The 23799-nt window shown below is 41.7% G+C and overlaps 1 protein-coding gene across 1 annotated transcript in view; it reads left to right on the top strand.

Moving 5' to 3' along the window:
* The window catches only part of LOC102818903 (glutamate receptor ionotropic, kainate 3-like), a 315716-nt gene that overhangs the window by 166793 nt on the left and 125124 nt on the right, over positions 1-23799 (top strand). The window lies entirely within an intron of this gene.

The raw sequence follows: 23799 nt of genomic DNA, 5'->3' as shown, positions 1-23799 counted from the left end.
CGGAGCAGCTGGTAGTTTCAAACCGCTGACCTTAAGGTTCGCAGCCCGATTCGTAACCACTACGCTACCAGAACTGTTAATCCGTCTTGTTGAGGGTCTTCCTTTTTTTCACTGAACCTCTATTTTACCAAGCAAGTCTTTCTTCAAGAATTGATTTCTCCTGATAACATGTCCAAATTATGGGAGAAAAAGGAGCATCAGGTTGTATTTCTTATTCAGGCTGTATTTCTTTATTCCGGCAGTATTTCTTCAAAGACAGATTTGTTCTTCTAGCAGTCCAAGGTGCCCTCGATATTCTTCACCAACCCCGTGTTTCAAATGCATCAATTCTTCAGTCTTCCTTACATGTTGTCCAGCTTTTGTATGCATATGAGATTATTAAAAATACCATGACTTAGGTCCGATACACCTTAGTCCTCAAAGTTATTTCTTCCTTTTTTAACACTAAAAAATGAGGTCTTTGACAGCAGATTTTCCCAGTGCAATAAGCCATTCAATTTCTTGACAGCTGCTTCCATGGGTGTTGAATATGAATGCAATCCACGTAAAAATGAAAACTTTGACAACTTCAGTATCTTTACTATTTATCATGGTGTTGCTTATTCATCCAGTTGTGAAGATTTTGTTTTCTCTATTTTAGGTTGTAATCTGTTAACTGAATGATTGCAGTCCCCTCCATGCAACAACAGTTATCCGACTTCCTCCCTGTGGTTCCTACTTCTATTCCACCCTCCTTCCCATCCCTTCTCAACTTTGTCTTTAGGTGGATGTTCCCCTTTGAATGATTGACCATTCTACGGTGAGAATACCTTATTAGTGTTGTTGTCCCCCTATAATACCTATCTACTGTTGGGCTGAAAATTGGACCATAAGGATGAGCTCCTTTCTAGATATGAAGGGTGGTCAAGGGCCAGTGTCTCAGGTTTCTCTGGTCTTTCTGACCAGTAAGCCTGCTCTTTCTTTTAATAATTTTGCGTTGTGTTCCACATTTTCTTTCACTCTATCCGGGACTTTTTTGTGATTTTAAATCATGCAGTATTCTCTTGATCTGTGTGAACAACTGCCTCTTGGTCAATGTACAAATTCCACCTGAGCACAGTTAAGTATTCTGGAATTCCCACTCTCCTCAGTGTAATACATTAATTTGTTATGATTCACACAAATTACTTTGCATAGTAAGTAAAATGGAGGTAACATCTTTTTGGTGTTCTCTGCTGTCAGCCAAGATCTGTCTGACATCAACAATGATATCCCTCATTCTATGTCCTCTTCTGACTGTGCCTTGAATTTCTGGCAGTTCTCTTTCAATATACTGCTGCAATTTTTTTTTCTCATTATTTTCAGAAAAAGTTTTACTTGTGTGTGTTCTTGGTGGTATTGAAAAATTTCTGCATTTCGTTTGATCACCTTTCTTTAGAATGGGCACAAATATAGTCAGCTGGTCAAGTAGTTGTCTCCAAATTTCTTGGTACACACAAGTGAGTGCTCCCAGTGGTGCATCCATTTGTTGAAAAACCTCAATTGGTATTCTGTCAAATCCTGGACTCTTGTTTTTCACCAGTGCCTTCAGTGAAGCTTGAATAACAATTGGTTCTTGGTCATACACTACCTCCTGAAAGGGTTTAACATCTACCAATTCTTTTGTGTATTCCTGCCATCTTCTTTTGATGCTTCCTTTATCATTCAATATTTAGCCAGTAGAATCCTTCAGTATTTTCTTTAATGTTTTCAGCTTGAGAAATGCAGAGCATCTTTTCTCTTCCCCTTTGGTTTTCTAACCCCAGGTCTTTGCACATTTCATTATAATACTTTACTTTGGCTTCTTGAGCTGCCCTTTGAAATTTCCTATCCAGCTCTTCTGCTTCCTCATGTCTACCACTCACTTTAGCTACTCTGTGTTCAAGAGCAAGTTTCACAGTGTCTTATGACAACTATTTTAGTCTTTTTTTTCTTTCCTCTCTTTTTAATGGCCTTTTCTTTACTATGTTTTTAATGAACTCTTCTTTCTTTATGTACAGTGCCCCTCTATGTCATCCCACCACCACTCGTCTGTCAGTTTGTCGTACTGTGGTGGCTTGTGTGTTGCTGAAAGCTATGCCTCAGGTAGTTTAAATATCAGAAGGGTCATCCATAGTAAACAGGTTTCAACTGAGCTTTTGGACTAAGACAGACTAAGAAGAAGGACAGGCAGACTACTTCTGAATATTTAGCTAATGAAAATCTTATGAATAGCAGTGGAACACTGTCGGGTAGTGCCAGAATGCTGAATATTGAAACATGATGAATAGCAACAGAATATTGTCAGCTGCAGTGCCAGCAGATGAGCCCCTCGAGTTGGAAAGCAATCAGACTGTGACCGGGAAAAAGCAGGTTCCTCAAAGTAGAACTGACTGTGATGACGCAAATGTTGTGCTTTTGGGACCTACATTTGTTGATGGGGCACAACTCAAAATGAGAAGCTGTAGTAAACATCCTTTAATAATTGGAACATGGAATGCACAAAGTATGAATCTAGGAAAATTAAAAGTTGTCCAAATGAAATGGAATGCATCAAGTTCAATATGCTAGACATTAGTGAGCTGAGAGAGTCCTGATAGTACTGGCCATTTTGAATCTGCCAATTATATGGTTTACCATGCCTGGAATAACAAACTGAAGAGGAAGAATGATGCCACATTCATCATCAAAAAGAGCAGGATAATATTCATATGCTTAAAAGGAAGACCAGTTAATACCACTATTATTCAAATCTATGTACTAACCATTGAAGCCAGTGATGATGAAATTGAAGAATTTTATCAACCTCTGCAGTATGAACTCTGATAGAGCATGAAATAAAGAGGTATGGATAATTACTGGGGATTGGGAAGCAAAGGTTGGAAACAAAAGAAAAAAAAATCAGTAGCTGAAAAATATGTATGCCCTTGGTGTGAAAGAATAAATGCTGGAGATCACATGATAGAATTTTGCAAGACCAATGACTTCTTCTTTGCAAATACCATATTTAAATACCATAAAAGATGACTGCACACAGGAACCACACCAGACAGCATACGCAGGAATAAGATTAACTTCGTCTATTGAAAAAGATGGTAGAAAAGCTTCACATCATCAGCTTCAAAACAAGGCCAGGGACAGACTGTGGAATCAGTCATCAATTGCTCATATGCAAGTCCAGGCTAAAGCTGAAGAAAATTAAAACAAGTCCATGAGAGCCTGAAATTGGCTTTGAATATATCCCGTCCAAATTTAGACATCTCAAGAACAGATTTGATGCATTAGACACTAGAGTTTTGGGATGACACCAAAAATGTCATACAGAAAGAAAACAAAAGGTCATTAAGAAGAGAAGAAATAAGGAAAAGACCAAAATGGATGTCAGAAGAGACACTGAAACTTGCTGTCCAGTGTAGAGAGGCTAAAGCAAATGGAAGAAATGAGGAGGTACAAGAGCTGAACAGAAAAGTTCAAAGAGCAGATTGAGAAGACAAAGTCAAATATTATAATGAAATGTGCAAAGACTTGGAGCTAGAAAACCAAAAGGGAAGAACATGCTCAGAATTTCTCAAGCTGAAAAAACTGAAGAAGAAAATTCAAACATTGACTTATATTAGTGAAGGATTCTAATGGGCAAAAGGAGCTCTGGTAATGTAGTGGTTACAAATTGGGCTGTGAACTGCAAGGCCAGCAGTTTGAAACTACCAGCTGTTCCTCAGGAGAAAGATGAGGCTTTCTGCTCCCATAAAGATTTACAGCCTCGAAAACCCTGTACAGGGTCGTTAGGGAGTCGGAACTGACTCCACAGCACATAACCACCACCACCATGGGCAAAATATCAAATGATGCAGAAAGCATCAAAAGAAGATGGAAGGAATACACAGAGTCACTGTACCAAAAAGAAATGGATGACGTTCAACTATCTTAAGAGATAGCATATGATCAAGAGCCAGTGGTACTGAAGAAAGAAGTCTAATGTGCACTGCAGACATTGACAAAGAACAAGACTGCAGGAATTAATGGAATACAAATTGAAATCTCTCAACACACTGATGTAGCACCAGAGGCAGTCTACTCATCTATGCCAAGAAATTTGGACGACAGCAAAGAAATCTGTATTTGTGCCCATTCCAAAGAGAGGTGACCCAACAGAATGTGGAAATCATTAGACAATAACATTAATATCACATGTAAGTAAAATTTTGTTAAAGATAATTCAAAACCACTTGCATAAAAACCTTCCCTAAAAGCCGAGACTGTAAATTCCAAAAAGGCAAGTTCCCCCACTCCCACCCCCCCCAAAAAAGCTAAAGAGGATAGAGAGAAACACTGTTAACTGATGATATATGGAGGGGATAATAATCAATGTAATGAAACAAGCTATATGAATGGTTGAATGTGAAGCTGATGATGTGCCCTGTAAACTTTCACTCAATCCAAAATAAAAACATTTAATAATAATAATAAAAACCACTTGCAACAGTACATTGACAGGGAACTGTCAGAGTCTCAAGCCAGATTCAGAAGAGGAGGTTGCACAACGATAGCATTGCTAACACAGATGGATCTTGGCTGAAAGCAGAGAATACCAGAAAGGTGCTTACCTGTGCTTTCTTGACTATGCAAAGGCTTTTGGCTATGTGGATCATGACAAGCTATGGACAAAAATGCAGTTAATAATTAAGCAGAACACTTAATTGTGCTTATGAGGAACCTGTACATGGACAAAGAGGCAGTCATTTGAACAAAACAAGGAGACACTGAATGGTTTAAAATTAAGAAAAGTGTGCACCAGGGTTGTATTCTTTCACCATACATATTCAATCTGTATGCTGAGTAAATAATCTGAGAAGTTGGATTATATGAAGAAGAACGTGTCATCAGGATTGGAGAAAGATGCATTAACAACCTGGAGTCCTGGTGTGGTGCTGTGGGTTAATGCGCCAGACTGCAAAGCTGTTTGAACTGCATAGTTGATGGTTCAAGCTCACCAGCTGCCTTTCAGAAACCCTACACAGGGTCGCTATGGATTGGGATCCACTTGACTGCACTTAATAACAATAATACTCAGATCATACCACCTTGCTTGCTGAAAAGCGAAAGGGACTTAAAATATTTACTTATGAAGATCAAAGGGACTTAAAATATTATGAAGATCAAAGACTACAGCTTTCAGTATGAGTTGCACCTCAATGTAAAGAAAACAAAAATCTTCATTACAGGACCAATAAATAACAACATGATAAATGGAGAAAAGATTGTAAAGACTTCATTTTACTTGGATCCACTATCGACACCTATGGAAGCAGCTGTCAAAAAAATAAAACGATGCATTGCATTAGGCAAATCTGCTGCACAAGACCTCTTTGAAGTGTTTAAGAGCAAAGTGGTCAGTTTGAGAACTAAAGTGTACCTGATCAAAGCCATGGTATGTTCAGTAACTTCCTATGCATGTGAAAGTTGGACAGTGAATAAAGAAAACTGTAGAATAATTGATACATTTGAATTATGGTGTTGGAGATTATTAAAAGTACCGTAGACTGCCAAAAGAACAAACAAATCTGTGTTGGAAGAAGTACAGCTAGAATGCTCCTTGGAAGTCAGGATGGCCAGACTTCCTCTCTCATACTTTGGACATATTATCAGGAGGGACCAGTCCCTAGAGAAGGACATCATGTTAGGTAAATTGGGGGATTAGTGAAAGAGTGGAAGACCCCCAACAAGATGGATTGGCACAGTGGCAGAAGTAATGGGCTAAAGCTTATCAATGATTGTGAGGATAGCACAGGAACAGGTCGTGTTTTGTTCTCTTGTGCATAAGGTTGCTGTGAATTGGAACCAACTCGATAGTAAGTACCTAATAACAGTAGCATCTTGTCACCCCGCAACTTTTCTGGTCATTGATCATTAGGTTCAATGCATCAAATCTGTTCCTGAAATGGTCTCTAAATTCTGTTGGGATATAGTCAAGGTTGTACTTTGGCTCAAATGGACTCTTTAATTTTCTTCAGCTTCAGCCTGAACTTGCATGTGAGTAACTAATGATCTGTTTTGTAGTAGGCCCCTGGGATTATTTTGACTGATGGTACTAGGTTTCTCCACAGATTTAGGGGACTTGATTCCTTCATATTCCATGTGGTGAGGTCCATGCGTATGGTCATTTTTGTTGTTGAATAAAGGTGTTTCCAATGAATACGTTGTTTGTCTTCCAAAATTCTGTCATGTGATCACCATGTTATTTCTATCACCAAAGCCATGTTTTCCAATCCCTCTTTGTTTCCAACTTCTCATTCTATTCTCCTGTACAACACTGCATTTCAGGATAGATCTCAAAATACTCTTTTTGCTGATGAATGTGATACCATTCATCTTCAATTTGTCATTCCCGGAAATAGTAGGTCCTATGATTGTCCAACTTAAATGGCCAATACCAGTCCATTTCACTTCATTAATGCCTAAGATACGGACCTTTATGCATTCCATTTTATTTTTTACAGTTTACAATTTTCCTATATTCATACTTTGTGCATCCTATAATCCAGTTATTAATACATCTTTGCAACTGTTTCTTCTCATTTTGAGTTGTGCCACATCAGCAAATGAAGGTTCCCAAAACTTTTCTCCATCCATGTCATAAAGGTCAACTGCTTTAAAGAGCCAGGCCCTTCCCAGTATTATTTTAAGTCATATTTTTCAACCTGAGAGCTAATCTACCAGAACTATATTGCACATTGTTTCATGATATTCATAAGATATTCACTGGCCATTTTTTTTAGAAGTAGATCTCCAAGTACTTCTTCCTAGTCTTCCGTAGTCTAAAAGTTCTGCTGAAGTCTGTCTTCCATGAGTAACTGTGCTAGTATTTGAAATACTGGTGACATAGCTTCCAGCATCACAGCAACACACACGCCACCACAGACATGACACATTGACACACGTGAGGTAGAAGTACGTAGTCCCCATGGTGAGCAGGGAGCTGTGGGCAGGGGCCAGAGGAATAGCAAGGCCAAGTTGCCTAATGCAGAGGATTAAATGAGGGACCAAGTCAGGAGCTAAGACCCTAGTGATGATGAGATTGTGTGACCAGGAAGGAGACCTGGAATAGCTTCAGAGGCAGGTGTTGGCTTTAAAAAAAAAAAAAAAATTAATGTTTTATTGTGAATTATGTGTTAGTTTACATGGGAGAACATTAGTTTTACATTCATTCTATCGGATATCGTTTCATTACCATGGTTACAATCCCCTCCATGCATCATCAACCAACCAAAGGGTATACCCTGCAAGCTTGCCCCCCCACCCCCCTCCACCCCCCACCAGTCTTCAGCACGCAGTCCCTCTCCCTCTCTGGATCTAAAGTCTCCAGCTGCTCCATCGCTCCACATCATCATCTCTGCCTCCTTCTCAGGCATCACTGCTTCTCTGGGTAGGGTCCTGCTCTCCACTCTTCTCTGTTGATGGTCCTAGGGACCTCCGCTCTTAGACTGAAAAGTTAATCACTCCCCTCCTTGCTATAAAACATCTACCTTTACATTTTCAACCCTCATATTCAGTCCTGATAATAATTATTCACTATTGTATCACAAGAGATCCATCTGCATTTCATTTCATCAGCCCCGCCTAGACAGATAGGATACTATTCACTGGAGATTCTACTTTCCTCCAGGCCCTCTGGATCTAGGTTCCCTCTTGAAAGCTTGTAAGCCATTAAAAATATTTTTTACTTCATTTTATATTCTTTTTTTGTTAGGACCTGCAAGAACAGCGGTTCAAACCCACCAGCCACTCCTTGGAAACCCTATACATGGTCACTATGGGTCAGAACCGACTCGACGGCACTTAACAACAACAATAATAGCCAAAAAAGAGTCCTGGTGTGGCACTGTGGGATAAAACACTGCACTGCTAACCTCAAGGTCAGCAGTTCAAACCCATCAGCCACTCCTTGGAAATCCCATGCAGGGTAGTTATGAGTCAGAACAAAATATAACCAAAAAATTGGCAGTTTGAGTTTACCCAGAGAAGCCTCAAAAGAAAGACCTGGTGTTCTACTTCCAAAAAATCAGCCCTTGAAAGGCAATTTTTGCTCCTTGAAAGGAACAAGTTCTATGCTGAACCATGGAGTCTCCATGGATCCTACCTAATTGAGTCGATGGCAACTGGCTTCATTCATTTATTTATTGATTTGGGGGGTGGGTGTTGGAGAGCATATTAAGAGGACACTGTGAACCAGGCTATTTTTGTGAAGTCTGGCCAATATTGAATTATACTAGTAGTTTCAGGATTTTCGGGGCCTGTTTTCAAGAGTCCCACAGTGCTCCACCTGGGCTGGCTGCATTTGAGATCTGCCAGGGCCACAGCTGAGGTTGCAGTTTAATAAAAACAACATGTTTTGGCTCCACCAGTCAAATTGTCAGAGAAAGAGAAACAAAACAACAAAACAAAGGAGTGGCAGTGAGCACTATAATTAGTGAGGTTTCTTCACTGTTCACTCAGGATCTCCAGAGATCAATTAGCTTTCTTTTAAGCTAAAAGACATCAGAATAAGTATTTAACCTGCACCACAATTGATATTTAAAACAGGTGAGGATGGGAGTAATAACGCAGAAAGGTCTCTGATCTCCTTCACTAATTTCCCAGCGTCTGCTCCCATTGACCCTCACTCTACCCACTCCCATTTCTGGAGTGCCTTGAGCTCTTCAGGGCAGGTCCATGGGTGGGCAGCTGGGCAAAGAGACTGTGGAAGGCAGGACTCTCTCTCCAGTGCTGGCCCCACAGTGGAACAGTGCCCTGGGACAGCCTCCATCCAGGGAAAACCAAGTCTTCTCTTCCCAGCCCCAGCCCCTGACGCTGACATCCTGTTCCTCTATGCTGGAGGCTGAGGGTGCTTCAGTCTCTGCTTCCTCATGTGGTACAGCCAATCTATGCAGGAGCTGGGTGTCCCCGTGGGGGTGAGCGTCTTCACTGAAAATGTCTGAGGGATATTTGTGTGTTTTCTGTTTTGTCACTTAAATATCAGAGTCTTGAACCAGAACTAGCTTCTGAAAACAAGCAGACAGTGTGTGTGTGTGTGTGTTCGTGCATGAGCATGTACTTAAGCATTTGCTTACTAGGCAAGTCTTGGGATCCCCTCTGTGCTAGCTAGATGGTGTACTAGCAGTGGAGGAGGGCACGAGGTACCTGGGTGCCTAAGATGTGTCCTACCCTCCTGGAGACTGGAGCCTAATGGGAAGGGAGTTGGGCGCGCACAGCACAGCACAGCACAGCACAGTCTGCCGAGAATTGAAGTTGAAGGATACGCCACCCTGTGTGTGGGAATCCTGGAGAGGAAGAGAATCAGGGAAATGATTGCTCAGACCTTCCTGTAAAGGAAAGACTTGCAACACCGCTTGGGTGAGGAGTTCATTTGGGAGGTGGCCCTAGGTAGCATGGTGAGGGAGTGGAAAAGTAAGAAAGGGAACGGAGGAAGACCAACAAAGGATTTGATCAGGTATAGGTTATTGCATCTCAAAATCCTCACCACTGGACCAATATATAACATTCTTATCAACAGAGAAAAGATTGAAATTGTCAGGGACTTCATTCTTCTTTGATCAACCATCAACTCACGGAAGCAGTAGTCAAGAAATCAGGCGATGTATTGCATTAGGCAAATCTGCTGCACAAGACCTTCTTAAAGTGTTGAAGAGCAAAGATGTCAGCTTGAGTACTAAGGTGCACCTGACCCAAGCCATGGTATTTTCAATAGCCTCATATGCATGCAAACGCTGGACAGTGAATAAGGAAGAACGTAGAAGAATTGATGCCTTTGAGTTATGATGTTGAGAAGAATATTGAAAGTGCCATCGGCTGCCAAAAGAACCAACAGATCTGTGTTGGAAGAAGTGCAGCCAGAGTGTGCCTTATAGGCCAGGATGGCCAAACTTCATCCCTCATACTCCGGATATATTGTCAGGAAGGACCAGTCGCTGGAGAAGGATATCATGTTTGGTAGGGTGGAGAGTCAGAGAAAAAGAGGAAGACCCCCAGCGAGATGGATTGGCAAAGTGGCAGCATCAATGGGCTCAAACTTGGCAACAATTGTGAGGTTGGCCCAGAATCAGGCAGTGTTTCATTCTGTTTTGCATGAGTTGGTACCTACTCAATGGCAGCTAACAACAGCAATAACAGGTTACTACAGTGAGAAACTGAGGCTCAGTTTGCCAGGGCCTTCTGAGAAACTGTGTTGATCATCCCCCAGAGTGGTCTCTCTGAGAGACAAGCAGTCTTTGTCCACCAACCCCCATACCTAAGCGGCTGAAGCTGCTCCTAAGCTTTTAACTCCCTGTACTTGTGGCCTGTCCCCCACCAGCCAAGTTACTTCTTAGCCAAAGATGCAGGACTGTGGGGACCCACAGAGACGTCTGCTGATGGGATAAAAATGACGTCTGCTATAGAAGGCTGTTTCAGATGAGAGCATGGAAGGCAGGTCTGGAGAATAAGCAAGCGTTCTTCACGTAGAGGAAGAAGACAAGGCAGTTTGAGCCAAGGAAAAGATGAGCAGAGGATGGAGGGAGGAGGAATTGGAAACACAGTGGGCTGAAAAGGATCACTCTGGGAGCTGAGGCTGAAGAGAACGTAGGCAGGATGGGGAAAAATTGCAAATACCAGACTAAGGGTCAGTGGGTATTTGAAGGGGGTACTGGGTGATGGCCCTGCATATCTCAGGTCTGAAATACCCCTGTAGGGACACCAGGTCCTTGGGCCCCTCTGGCAAGGGCACTCACTGTTCCCACAGCCCCATCACAACCCTCTCCAGTTCCTCCGCCTGATGACAGCCCATTCCTCATCAGGGTCTCTGGGCAGCATGAGAGCCTCCAGCCATCCTCCCAACTTGGTCGATTCTGCAATATTTGACTTGCATGTCCCTGAATTGTAGAGACAAAGCTCCGCATATCACCAGATCAATTAAAACAACTGCCATCAGGCCCTGGAACTCAATCAGGAGACCCTCCCCTGGGAGGCCCATGGCAGTGAATCCTCTCCTCAGACTTGCTCCTTTGCTGGATGCCCCGCCCCACTGCAATTAGTGGCTTCCAGCCTTCCTGTCACCTCTTCACACTAACTTCTTTTATCAAGGACTTACACTGCGCCCCAGCCTATATTGCATGCTTTAGATGGTTCGTGCTGTTTAACACTCAAAACAGTGCTATGCTGTAAATACTGTTAGTACGTTTTCAGATGAGGAAGCACAGTCCAGAGAGCAGACTTGCCCAAGTCACTCAGCTGAGAGGTGATACAGTCAGAATTCAACCCAGGGCAGTCTGGGTCCAAAGTTCATCCTTGTTCAAATTGGAGGGTCATCTTTGAAGCAGTTCTCTTCTAGATCCCCACATCTTTTCTTGCCTTGTTGTGTACCAGCCTTTAGAAAGCCTAGCCCTGCAGCTCTGTGCCTGCCTGGCCCCCTCCCTCCATCCCCACTGGCCTCCCTAGCATAAGTTCCCATCCCTGTGATAGCCAGTCTTTTCCTGATGGACCACCATATTCCGCTGCAGCCAGCTGCTGTCTCCTCCATGAAACCATCCACTCTGCTCTGAGTCTCCAGCCATCTAACCTGTTCTAATCCTGTGGCGAGTTCTCACCATCCTTTTCAAAACTCTGAGCTCATGAGCGGTTCGAATTGTGTGTTATCTCTGACTCACCCAGTCCCCAACACAGAGCCCTGTTCTCAGTTGCAACCAACAGACTGCTTAGGGAATGAATGAGTGAATGAATGAATGAATGAACAAGAGAGGACACACACATACTCTTTGTCTTTTCTTCCTCACCCAGAACCTCAGAATCGTCCTTGGACCTTTGCCATTGGGTCCTGTTTACCCTCTACCAGAACCACTGCCAGTTACTATCCAGTTGATTCTCACTCATGGTGGACCCCATGTGTGCAGAGAACTCTATATAGGGTTTTCATGGCTGTAACCTTTCAGATGCAGATTTCCAGGCCTTTCTTATGCAGTACCTCTGGGTGGGTTCAAATAGTCGACCTTTCTCATCTAGTAGCTGTTTATTCCACCCAGGGACTCCTGCTTACCTTCTACAAACCATCTTACCCAGACTCTGACTCCTGCAGAGACAGACGTAGAGAGGCCCAAGAAGCATGTTCAGAGGCTCTCCCAGGACCCCGATGGACTGCCAAGGTGCCATAGACAGCAGAACCCTGGTTCTTCTAGCCTGCCAACTGCACAGAACCTCAGGAGGCTGGCAGGGAGGCAGGAACCCTGTTCAAAATGGAGGTGGGCCTGTCAAGAGGCTGCTAGCAAAATTCTCACTGATCAGCGCCTCAATTAGTCTCCATGACAGAAACTTCAGAAAAAGAACAAACCCAACTACAAAATAAAGAGCAGACTCAGGCCCTGGAGTAGAGACAGTGCCCTGACTTGGTGCTGGGAACGTAACTGGGGACTCAGTGTGCTGCAGGCCCACCTGAGTCCCCTGTGCTCACTGTGCCCAGGCCCAGGAGGCTCGCTGCTTTTGCAAGGACCAGATTCAGGAGAACAAAGTTGTCCAAGAGAAAGGGGAATTGCAACTGACTCCACACTATCCCACGAGGTCTATGACTTAAACAAGCGGCTCAGCTTTCTGCATCCACCTGTCCTTTGGTGATCTCTAGGGTCATCTACCCAGCGGAGGTCTACTATCAGAGCCCTATCAGAACCCTAGGGTCATCTGCTCAGAGGACTTACTGTCTAAACCCTTGACTTTGTTGATGAGGTATGACAGGGCAACAGTGACATGACAATCTTTCCCCCGGTTTTGGGGGTTACAGGGCCTAGGCTGCCATCGTCAACGGAGGCTGAGGGAATCCCACCACTTGGGTATATTTCCAGAAATATCGAGAGCAGTCTCAAAAATCTGGACATTTCTGGAAACCTATGAACAAAAGGAGCAAGAAGGAAGTGGGTTCCAATGGACACAGACAGTTCTCTCTTGCTCCCTCCACCTCTGCTCTCAGTTGTACCATCTGTATAGATGAGGGAGGAGTTGACTGCTACCTGAAAGGTTAGAGCTCGAGTCTTCCCAGAGGCACCTCAGAACATTGGCCTATTGATTTGCTTCAGAAAAATCAGCCATTGAAAACACTGTGGGGAAACGAGGGTAAATTGCTACAATTTGATGAACTTGACCTATACTCATGGAGGTTGTTGTTGTTATGTGCTGTGGAGTTGGTTCTGACTCATAGCGACCCTGTACAGGGTTTCCGAGGCTATAAATCTTTACGGGAGCAGAAAGCCTCATCTTTCTCCCGCGGAACAGCTGCTAGTTTCGAAAAGCTGACCTGGAGGTTTGCAGCCCGATTCATAATCACTACGCTACCAGAGGTAATAGTTCTAAATACCAACAGAGAGGGAAGGAGTCTTCACATCAAGTGTCAATGCTATCCCCTGTGTACACAGAGTAGATAGGGACGGGCAACTTAGACATTGGCTACCTAAAATAAAGGCACGAGGTGACTGGCCTACAGGTTTCAAGAAGGAGCTTAGTTTAAGAGTATGGGGGAGATGAAAGAGTCCCCACTGAATAGTTTTCATCTTGTCAAGATGGGTCTGGTAAAAAGAGATGGGGATAAGATTCTTATAATTCAATAGTGAGTAATTGTTATCATGACTAGTTAATTGTGACTGTCACAATTGTAAAGGTAGCAGTTTTGTAACAAAAACGGGGGATGCTTTTGAGTTACGGTGTTGGAGGAGAATATTGAAAATGCTACGGGCTGTCAAAAGAACCAACAGATCTGTGTTGGAAGAAGTGCAGCCAGAGTGCTCCTTGGAGGCCAAGATGGCCAAACTTCGTCTCTCATACTTCGGACATATTGTCAGGAAGGAGCAATCACTGGAGAAGGATATCATGTTTGGTAAGGTGGAGGATCAGAGAAAAAGAGGAAGACCCCAATGAGATGGATTGGCCAAGTGGCAGCATCGATGGACTCAAGCGTGGCAACAGTAGTGAGGGTGGCCCAGGATCGGGCTGTTTCATTCTGCTGTGCATGAGTCGGTACTGACTCGATGGCACCTAACAACAACAACAACAGTTAATCGTACAGTTCAGAAACAGAGGACCCTACGGCCATCAAGGGAGAAGAGCACAAGCGGAATGCGATACCTTATCCAAAGAAGCAACACCACCAGAGATGGAAGCAGAGATGGGAACATGGAGAGAGGGAGCAGCTGAGGACTCTAGATTCATGGGGAGAGAAGGACTGAGAGCTGGCGGCCAGGAGGCAGACTCTCCGAATATGCCCCTTTGGTGATTTAAATTATTATATATGTCTGAGTGTTATTAAAAAAAAAAAAAGAGCTAAAATGAATAGAGAGAAATACTGTTAACTGATGCTACATGGAGGGGATTATACACATTGTAATAAAACAATATGTATGATTTGTTGAATTTAAAACTGATTATCTGCCCTGTAAACTTTCACTCAATTCACTATAAAAACTTAAAAAACAAAACAAAAAGAAAACTGTATGGGACACAGTTCTACTTGGACACACATGGAGTCAAATTGACTCAAAGGCAAGTGGTAGTGACTGAGGGATTCGATTAAACAGTGGTTTTCATCTTGTGTTTAGTGGATCCCTGGGGCATGAGGGGAACTACAGAACGTACTCAGGAGTTGTGGTATCAAGTATTTGAAAGTTCAGATGTTGGAAGCAGACTTGGGCAGTGGTATGCTGGTAAACTAGCTTTCTAGGAAAAACGCCGATTTGTAGCGTCTGCTGATTTCTGTGGTGTAAATACTCCCTCTGTGGCTGCTTTCAAGCTGCCAGCTGGCTTTCAAAATTCCTGAAAATTTAGCAATCGGTTCACGCAAGCTGGTACAAGCCAGCCCTAGAGCACCATTAGCACTGGTTGCAGAAGAGACTTTGCCACTTAGCACAGTGGCTATGAGTTGGGCTGCTAACCTCAAGGTCAGCAGTTGGAAACTATCAGCTGTTCCACAGGTGAAAGATGAGGCTTTCTGCTCCTGTAAAGATTTACAGCCTTGGAAACTCTGTACAGGGTCGCTATGAGTTGGAACCAACTCCAGGACATATAACCACCACCAGCCTGGCCTCAATTTTTTTTTTTTTAAATTGTAAAATGGAGCTATCTAATAGGATTGTAAAGGTTGTGCGTATTTAACAAAATGGATGGAAAACACTCGTATCATCCCTGACTCATAATCAGTTATCATTACTACAGTTGTTATTACTATTGCTGCAATTTGCTTTATCCATTGGACTTCTACACAAGACTTTGTTTGAAGAAAATGTTTCTTCAGTGCCACCCCTGTTACACCTCTGCTGACATCTTCTGGAACTTATCACACATACACATACCACCCAATTTCCTCAGAGGCTCTGATGTCTCTGCTCCATTTTATTAAAGCCGAAAGCAGTGACAATTATTTTCATAATGAACTGGCTCTTCAAATTAATGCCAATTACACTATGCAATCATGATTAAGATTATGCATTAATCAACGGTGCCAACCTACTTATTAGCCTCTTTGAATAACGATCATGAGGGATGTATGGGAAGGGAGAAAATGAAGAGGGAGCCAGTTGAAAGGGGGAGCAGCCTCCCCATGGGGTGGGGAAGAAGCTCCAGAAGCCAAGATGCAAGCAGCGTGTCCTCCATGGAGTGGAGCTTGGATTAGAACCCAGCACAGCTGGTGCCTGCACTTAAGCTCTCAGCACTGTTGGTGCCATAGAAGATGTATGTACAGAAAGGAGAAGAGACAAGAAGACCCAGAAAGGGGACCGGTAGGAAGGTCTTTGAGAGTTTATAAATTGGTGAGGCTCAGTGCCCCCTTCCCCTCCTCCAAAATCATTAAAGGATAAAGTGGGGTTGACTGTCCCTCCCTGTCTTAGGCCAGGTCCCCTAGATGCAGAGCCTGAGGCAGGGATTCAGGTTGATGGGGTTTATTAAGGGGAAGAATGCTCTTCCTGAAAACGCTGTAGGGGAGTCAGCACGGCAGGATAAGAGAGAGGGTTGAACTGAGCACAACTGTGGCCTCAGGTAGAAGCTGGCCTTTATCTGATGCATGGTGGAGGGTGGAAAAGGGGTGTGGAATATACATCACTGTCTCCATCTTGAGGCAAGGGGACCACCCTTTGGAGTTCCAGTGTAAGTCAATCTTCCAGGGTGGAGGTGGGTGGCATTGCTTACTAAGGCTACATGACTCCCTTCAACTGTTGACCATTGTCCATAGAAAAGGGCCACCAGCACCCGCTGCAGCTTGTGAATGGGTGTGCAGAGTCCACCTCCATGAGGGGCATCTAGGTGAGGAGCTAGTAGTGTCTACTGCACCTTCATGCTCCCCTCCCCAGGTTTACTTTTGTATCTTATGAGAAGGAGGATCCTTGATTTTCCTTTCCTCATGTTTCTTTGAAGTAGGAGACTTCACTCTCCTCCCAGAAGTAGTAAGTTGGATGAACACTCAGTTTATTCCTCTCCGCCTTTAGCATGATCTTTCCCAACAGAGAACATCATCGATGATAGATGCCGATCTGTTGGGAAGGAAAGTGAGCATGGCTGGTCCAGCATCCTGCTCTTGGTTGCACTGTGCTCAGGCAGCATGGTGCTTATACTTCCTTCCTCCATGCTACAAGTTCACTTGTAGTGCCTCCACTCTCAGGATTTGGGAGGGCTACTGTCAGGTAAACTTATGATTGCTTGGTGAACCAACATAGCTCTTCCTACAGGCCTGGGAAATGAATACCTCCACAAGATTTGCTTTAGGGCTCCGCTCAGCCCTGGCCACCACTTTACTTTTCCCAGTGCAGCTGGGATTAAGGAGACCTCTGTCATAGGAGCGATGCCCAGATCTAGGGAAGAGAGTTTGAGGCTTATTTGGCTGATGGTTTTCTTGTCTATTCTGGTGGATAGATATCAGAGGGGATAGATATCTGTTGGATAGATATCAGACCTTTTAACTTCCAAACGATATTAAATTAACGAGATGGAAACGCCTTTCTGTAGCACCTGCCAAAGGAGACAGAGTTATTTCCTCATAGTCTGATAGATGTTCTGAGAATTCCCTTCAGACAAAATGGCACCGTGACCCACGAGACACAGTCTTACTGCCTCTAGATGAGTTATGCAGCCCATAGCCTCCTTCCTCTCTTTGACTACGGAGATCCCTAGGAATCCATGTCTTCTTGTATTGAGCTTGCTCATTGACAAGCTGGTGTATGGCAGACAGCTAAGGGTGTTTATGGAATAGAACAACATACTTAGACTTAATTGATAGCCCCTGAACAGTGGCCCAGACATGGTTCCATTCATGATGAGGTATTAACCCCTCTGTGTCTTCTCTGCCCCTTCTGCCAAGAGGCCAGGAAGCCAGTAAGTGAAGCCCTACGCCAATGACTCTTTGACCCACCACCTTTGGTTTTCTCTTGGGATGGGCAGGCACAGTATTTTTTTCATCTGTAATGACCAAATCCTGGCTGCCTTTACAGAATATATTTTTTTTAAGTTTTAACATTTTAATATTACAACATGATACACATGTATCATAAATAACTTGGAAAAATTTGGAGAAATCAGGAAAACACAAAGAACAAGATAAAAATCATCCATAAACGCCCTCTATCCAGAGATAATCTCTGGTAACATTTTAACATAAATACTTGCAGGGTTTTTTTCTATAGGTATTTACTTTTACTGCTTGATGGTGGTAGTGTGCCGTGGAGTCAGTTCTGACTCACAGTGACACTGTATAAGGTTTCCAAGACTGTAAATCTTTATGGAGCAGAAAACCTCATCTTTCTCCCACAGAACGGCTGGTAGTTTCAAACTGCTAACCTTGAGGTTAGCAGCCCGACTCGTAACCGCTATGTTACCAGACAGCTTTTTTAATTGCTTGATAAATAGGTGTTATACTGTAATGCTATTTTGCAGTCTTTTTTTGGGGGTGGGGGGCAGGCTGATAAACATTTCCTACCGCACTCTTTATAGTCATTTTATTCAAGTGGCACTGTGGATTAATACGCTGGACTGCAAACTCATTTGAACTGCAAAGTCAGTGGTTCAAGCTCACCAGTCGCTCCTCAGAAACTCCATACAGGGTGGCTATGGGTCAGAACCGACTCAATGGCACTTAACAACAGCAACATACTAAAAGCAGAGGATTTGAGAAACACAGAACCTCCAAGCAAAAGCGATCCATTCTGTTTTTTAGTTTCTAGAAAGAAACTCTGTTAACATTTTGGAATATGCCCTTCTGGTATGTCCTTTTTGATTTTAATTGGAATTGCATTAAATTTATAAATTAATGTAAGGCGAGCTGACATCTTTACAATATTGAGCCTTCCCTTCCAGGAGTAAGTTATGGCTCTCCATTTATTCAAGTCTTCTTTTATGTCCCCCTGTAAAGTTTTGTCGTTTTCTTGATATAGGAATTGCACATTTATTGTAAAGTAGTTTATTTTTTTGTTGTTTGCTTTAATGAATAGAGTCTTTCTCTCTCTCTCTCTCTCTTTTTTTTTTCATTGTAATTTCTGACTCTTTATTGCTGATATATGAGAAGGCTGTAGTTTCTTCTGGATTCGTATGCTGGTCCCTCCATGAGCTCTTTATTTAGTTTTTACTAGGCTTTCACTGGATTCGCTGGAATTTTTAAAGGACTGATGATAAACACCTGTAAAAGAATCTCAATTGTGTCTTTATTCTTCTGGCAGTATCATAGTTTCCTATTTTTATCTTATTTATAACGTGACTTTCAAGAACATGTTATTATGGAGAACGTCTGCCGTACACAAGTGTTCTTGTTAGTTGCCTTCCAATCTGCTCTGACTCATAGCAACCTTTTACAACACAACAAAACGTTTTCTGGTCCTCTGCCATCTTTGCTACCATGGTCGCTTCAATGGAGTCCACTGTTGCTACCAATGTATGTTTTGAGTGCTTTCCAACCTATGGGGCTCATTTCCCAGTACTCGATTGTGTAATATTCTGCTGTGATCCATAGGATTTTCATTGGTTAATTCTCAAAATTAGATTACCAGTCTTTTCTTTCTAGTCTCTTAGTCTGGAAGCTCTGTTGCAAACTGCCCACCAGCGGTGACCTTGCTAATATTTGAAACATCAGTGGCATAGCTTCCAGCATTGTAGCAGCGTGCAAGCTCTGACAGTATGACAAACGACGGATGGTGGAATATAGCAGTAGAGATAATAGTATAATAAACCCCATGCATCCATCACTTGGTTCCAGCAATCACCAACCCAAGGCCTCTCTGCTCTATCTGTGCCCCTTTCGCAATCACCTCTGTCGTCTTATTTTAAAGCAAATCTTGGACCCTGTATCATTGTCAGCCTATACTTCGATTGTCGAAGCCTACAAGTTATTCTGCCATGTGGGTGGATTTTTAAAGTATTGACTAGCAATCTGTGTGGGGACATTCATTTGTTTCAAAATTAGGTTAAGTATACATAAATGTGCTTTTATAGCTCTGATTTTTTTTTCTTCTAAATATATATTCCTGAAATTACTGGGTCATATGGTATTTTGATCATTTATTTTCCTTCCAACACATACACACAATCACATGATGGTTATCCTGATTAGAAATATAACACATGTTCACAGCAAAACTTTTTTAAATACAGAAAAAACATAAAGAAGGAAATTAAAGTCAGCTATGGTGTGGCACTGTGGGCTAATGCGTCACACTGCAAAGTCATTTGAACTGCAAAGTCAGTGGTTCAAGCTTACTGGCTGCTCCTTGGAAACCCTATAGAGGGTAGCTATGGGTCGGAATTGACTTGATGGCATTTAACAATAACTACATACTACTAACACTAAGGGAAAACACTCGTCTTCATATTTTGACATGCATTCTTCTATCTTTTTCTAATTACATGTGCTCAGCATAGATATGTACCTGCACACAGACACATGCATACCTTCCTGATGCAAACTGCAAGCCTGCAATAGTACTCCAGGAAGTGGCATTTATTTCTTCACTTTTTAGAACATTCACTGTTTAGTATTTATTTCGAACTGATTAAAATAATCCAAATCCCCATCAACTGGTGAGTGGATAAATAAAATGTGGTATAGCCACACAAAGCAGTGGTTTTCCACAGTAATAGGGAACATGATTAACTTCCCCCCAAAACAAACAAACATGCTAAGTGAAAAAAGCCAGATACAGAACATTACATATTACATATTATGTGATTCCATATAATGGAAATATCTCAAGCCCCCCCCCCCAATTAAACCTGATGCCCTCTAGAACAGAATAGGACTGCCCCATAGCATTTCCAAAGCTGTAATTTTTATGGTGAATTCTGGTGGCGTAGTGAATTAAGTACTGGGCTGCTAAGCACAAGATAGGCAGTTCAAACCCACCAGCTGCTCATTGGAAGGAAGATGAGACTGTCTGCTCCAAGATTTACTGTCTTGGAAATCCTAAGGATCTGTCCTACTCTGTCTAGAATTGACTCGATGGCAGTGGGTAATCTTTACAGAAGCAGATTGCCACAGTTGTCCCCCACGGAACTGCTGATAAAGTCAAACCTCTGACCTTTCATGAAATGTCCAAACAGGGCAAATCTCTAGAAATAGAAAGTAGATTTGTGGTTGTTTGGGGCAGGAGTGGGAAGAATGATTGACTATAGGTGGGCCGAAGGCTGTTCCTGGGATGAGGCCAGGCTGTAAGACTGGATTGTTGTATTGATCACACCGTTCATGAAACCTACAAAAATCAGTGTCCACCAAAATGGGTGAAATGTAAACAAGGCTTCCATAAAATTAATTTAAAAAGAAGAATAAAGTTTTATTTATAAAGCTGTTAATTAAAAAGAAAACTTATTTATAAAGCTTGAAAAGTATAGCAGAGCATAAAGAACAAAATAAAAATAGCTCATCAAGAACAAAATAAATGTAACTCATCATCCACCGCACATGACTGTTCACACGTATTGTTGTTAAAATGCTTTCCTTCTCTTCTTACCTGAGTGCATTCTCATTCTCCTTTTCCACATCATCCGGTGTTATTATGTAGATATCTGCAGTTTGTTTACTATTTCTCTGGTGTTAGACATTGAAAATCTCTCCCCACCCTCCTTTTAATAAATAGCATTGTAATATGTGATGTATGTTCATTGGTGTTGGAGTCAATTCCTAGAAAATGAAGTGTTGAGTCTTTTGGTACTTTTTCGAATTGTCATCAAGCCAGGTGAGATGTATGAGTTTCTACTTATCCAATGACTAAGAAATTGCCTGTTTCCAAACTCCCTCCCCATAGCTAGGTATGATACATTATTCTGTATCTTTGACAATTAGATAGACACACAAAAAAAGATATTTCAAGATTGGTTTAAGTTGCATTTATTTATTAGAGAGGTTGAACATTTCTTTATATCTCAATCAATATTCCATTTGTATTACTGTTTTTTGATACATTTGTACACTTGTGCTTGGTACAATCTTCTGTATTTGTCTTTTTCCCAGCTGATCTCTAAGTGCCTTTTATAAAATACAAATGGAAATCTTTCTACTGCTGTCTGTGTTAAAATATTTTTTTCCAGGTTTGGTGTTTGTCATTTAATTTTGTTGATGGTAGTTTTGATATATAGAAGTTTTATATTATTTCTGTGATCATATCAGTTTTTTCCTATGGTTTCTACCTTTGTTGAAATGCTTAGAAAGACCTTCTGTACCGCAAAATTGCATAAAATTCATCTCCACTTTCTATTTTTTGGTACTTTTATTGTGTTTTCCTTCCTTCTTTTCTTTCCTTATTACTATTCAATCTTTTATTCATCTGGAATTTATTTTGATGTATGGATTAAGATTAGACTAAAACTGAAAAATTTCCCCAAACTATTAAATAATTATCTCAGCATGATTAATGAATAATTCATCCTTTACCTGTTGATTGAAAATATCCACTTTTATCATGTCTTAAGTACTTATCTCTACTTGAGTCTACTTCTGGATTATTTTAATATTACTCCATTTCTCAGTCTGTGTTCTCATGTGCCGATACAATGTGATTTTTAATTATTTGACTTTCGGTACATTTAAATATCTGGCAATACCAGTTACTTCTAATCATTCTTTTAAAGACATGACTTGGCTGTTGTTTCTTGTGTAGCCTGCTGGGTGGGTTTTAGAGTCATCTTATCAAGCATATAGAAGCATCTTTCTTGATTGGAATTACACTAAACTGAAAAATAAATTTGAAGAAAATTGACACCTATACCCTTGAACCATATTATTCAAGAACAGGACCTGTTTTTTTATTTAAGTCTATCGTTGTTGCTACTGTTAGGTACCCTTGAATCGGTTCCAATTCATGACGATCCTATGTCCAACAGAACAAAACACTGCCTGGTCCTGAGCCATACTTACAATTGTTGCAGGCTTGAACCCATTGTTTCAGTTGCTGTATCAACCCATCTCTTTTGGGGATTTTCCTCAGTCTTAGTTATCTAGTGCTGCCATAACAGAAATTTATAGTTTAGAATGCTAGAAGTCTGAATTCAGAGTTCCCACTCTGGAGAAAGGTCCTTGCCTCTTTTCAGCCTCTGCAGGACCAGCATTACTCAGAGATCTCCACATACTTAGTATCAATCTTTCCCTGGGTCTAGGAGCTTCACAGTGCAGAGACCCCTGGTACAAAGGACGTCCTCCACTTGGGCCTCTTTCTTGGTGGTAGTAGGTCTCTCTTTCCTGCTCACTTTTCTATCCTTTTATATCTCAAAAGAGATTGGTTCAAGATACAACTTAATCCTATAGATTGCATCCAACCTCGTTGAAATCATAGCAGTGAGGATTTGCAACACATAGGATATTCACATCAGATCAGGGCTGATCACATCATGAGAAAGCTTGCATTGTAGTAAGTCTCATCATAGAGGTGATAACTCCATGTTAACAGCTAAACCACTAAGAATCCTGGTCCAGCCAACTTGGCACAAACCCTAACACATCTTCTTTATCTCTTCCCTTCCACTTTACTAAGTATGATGTTCTTCTCCAAGAGCTGGTTCCTCCTGATAAACATGTCCAAAGTATGTGAGCCGAAGTTTCACCATCCTCACTTCTAAGGAGTATTCCGGCTGTACTTAAGTCTACTTTTATGTATCTCACTAACAAGTGTTTTTGTTCTTTTTAATACTGGAATTGTTTGGCTTTTTATTAGTTATTGAGTATTTTTTGATATTGTAAAAGAAGGCATTTGCCATTAAGTTTTCTTACTGGTTGTTGCTAAAATAAAGGAGCACTGCTAATCTGCATTAACTGGTCATTTAATTTGACTCTCTTACTAATTCTGACCAGTGTTCATGTTTAGAATTATCTTAAGAGCTTTTGAGAGGCATTCATATCATTTGCAAATAAAAATTTTGTCTTTCTAATAGCTGTGCCTCTTTAATTTTTTTCTTCTTATTTTGGTGCTTAGTGGTGAATCCTAAGCCCCTTTTTTGCTCTTTAGTGAGAATGCCTCTAGTGTTTCACCATTAGTATAATACTGGAGAACAATCCGAGTTAAAGGCACTTTTTAAAAAATCTCATTTCTGGTGCTATTTGATTAAACATTCTTAACAGCAGTCAAAATTGGATTTTATCAAATGCTTGTCTGACTTTTGTGAGTTGATCATATGTTTTTTTCTCCTTTAAGCTATTGATGTGATGGAATGATATTCATAGATTTCTTTATATTGAGCCACCATTACATTCCTGGAATTAAACTCTACATGGTCATGGTATGTTATCCTTGTAATGTTCTGTAGATTCCATTTGCCAGCATTTTATTGAGAATTTTCACA

Source organism: Chrysochloris asiatica, unplaced genomic scaffold (assembly GCF_000296735.1).
Source record: "Chrysochloris asiatica unplaced genomic scaffold, ChrAsi1.0 scaffold00106, whole genome shotgun sequence".
Taxonomy (NCBI): domain Eukaryota; kingdom Metazoa; phylum Chordata; class Mammalia; order Afrosoricida; family Chrysochloridae; genus Chrysochloris; species Chrysochloris asiatica.
Note: the sequence above shows the minus strand (reverse complement) of the source record. Positions and strands in the feature narration are given on the sequence as shown.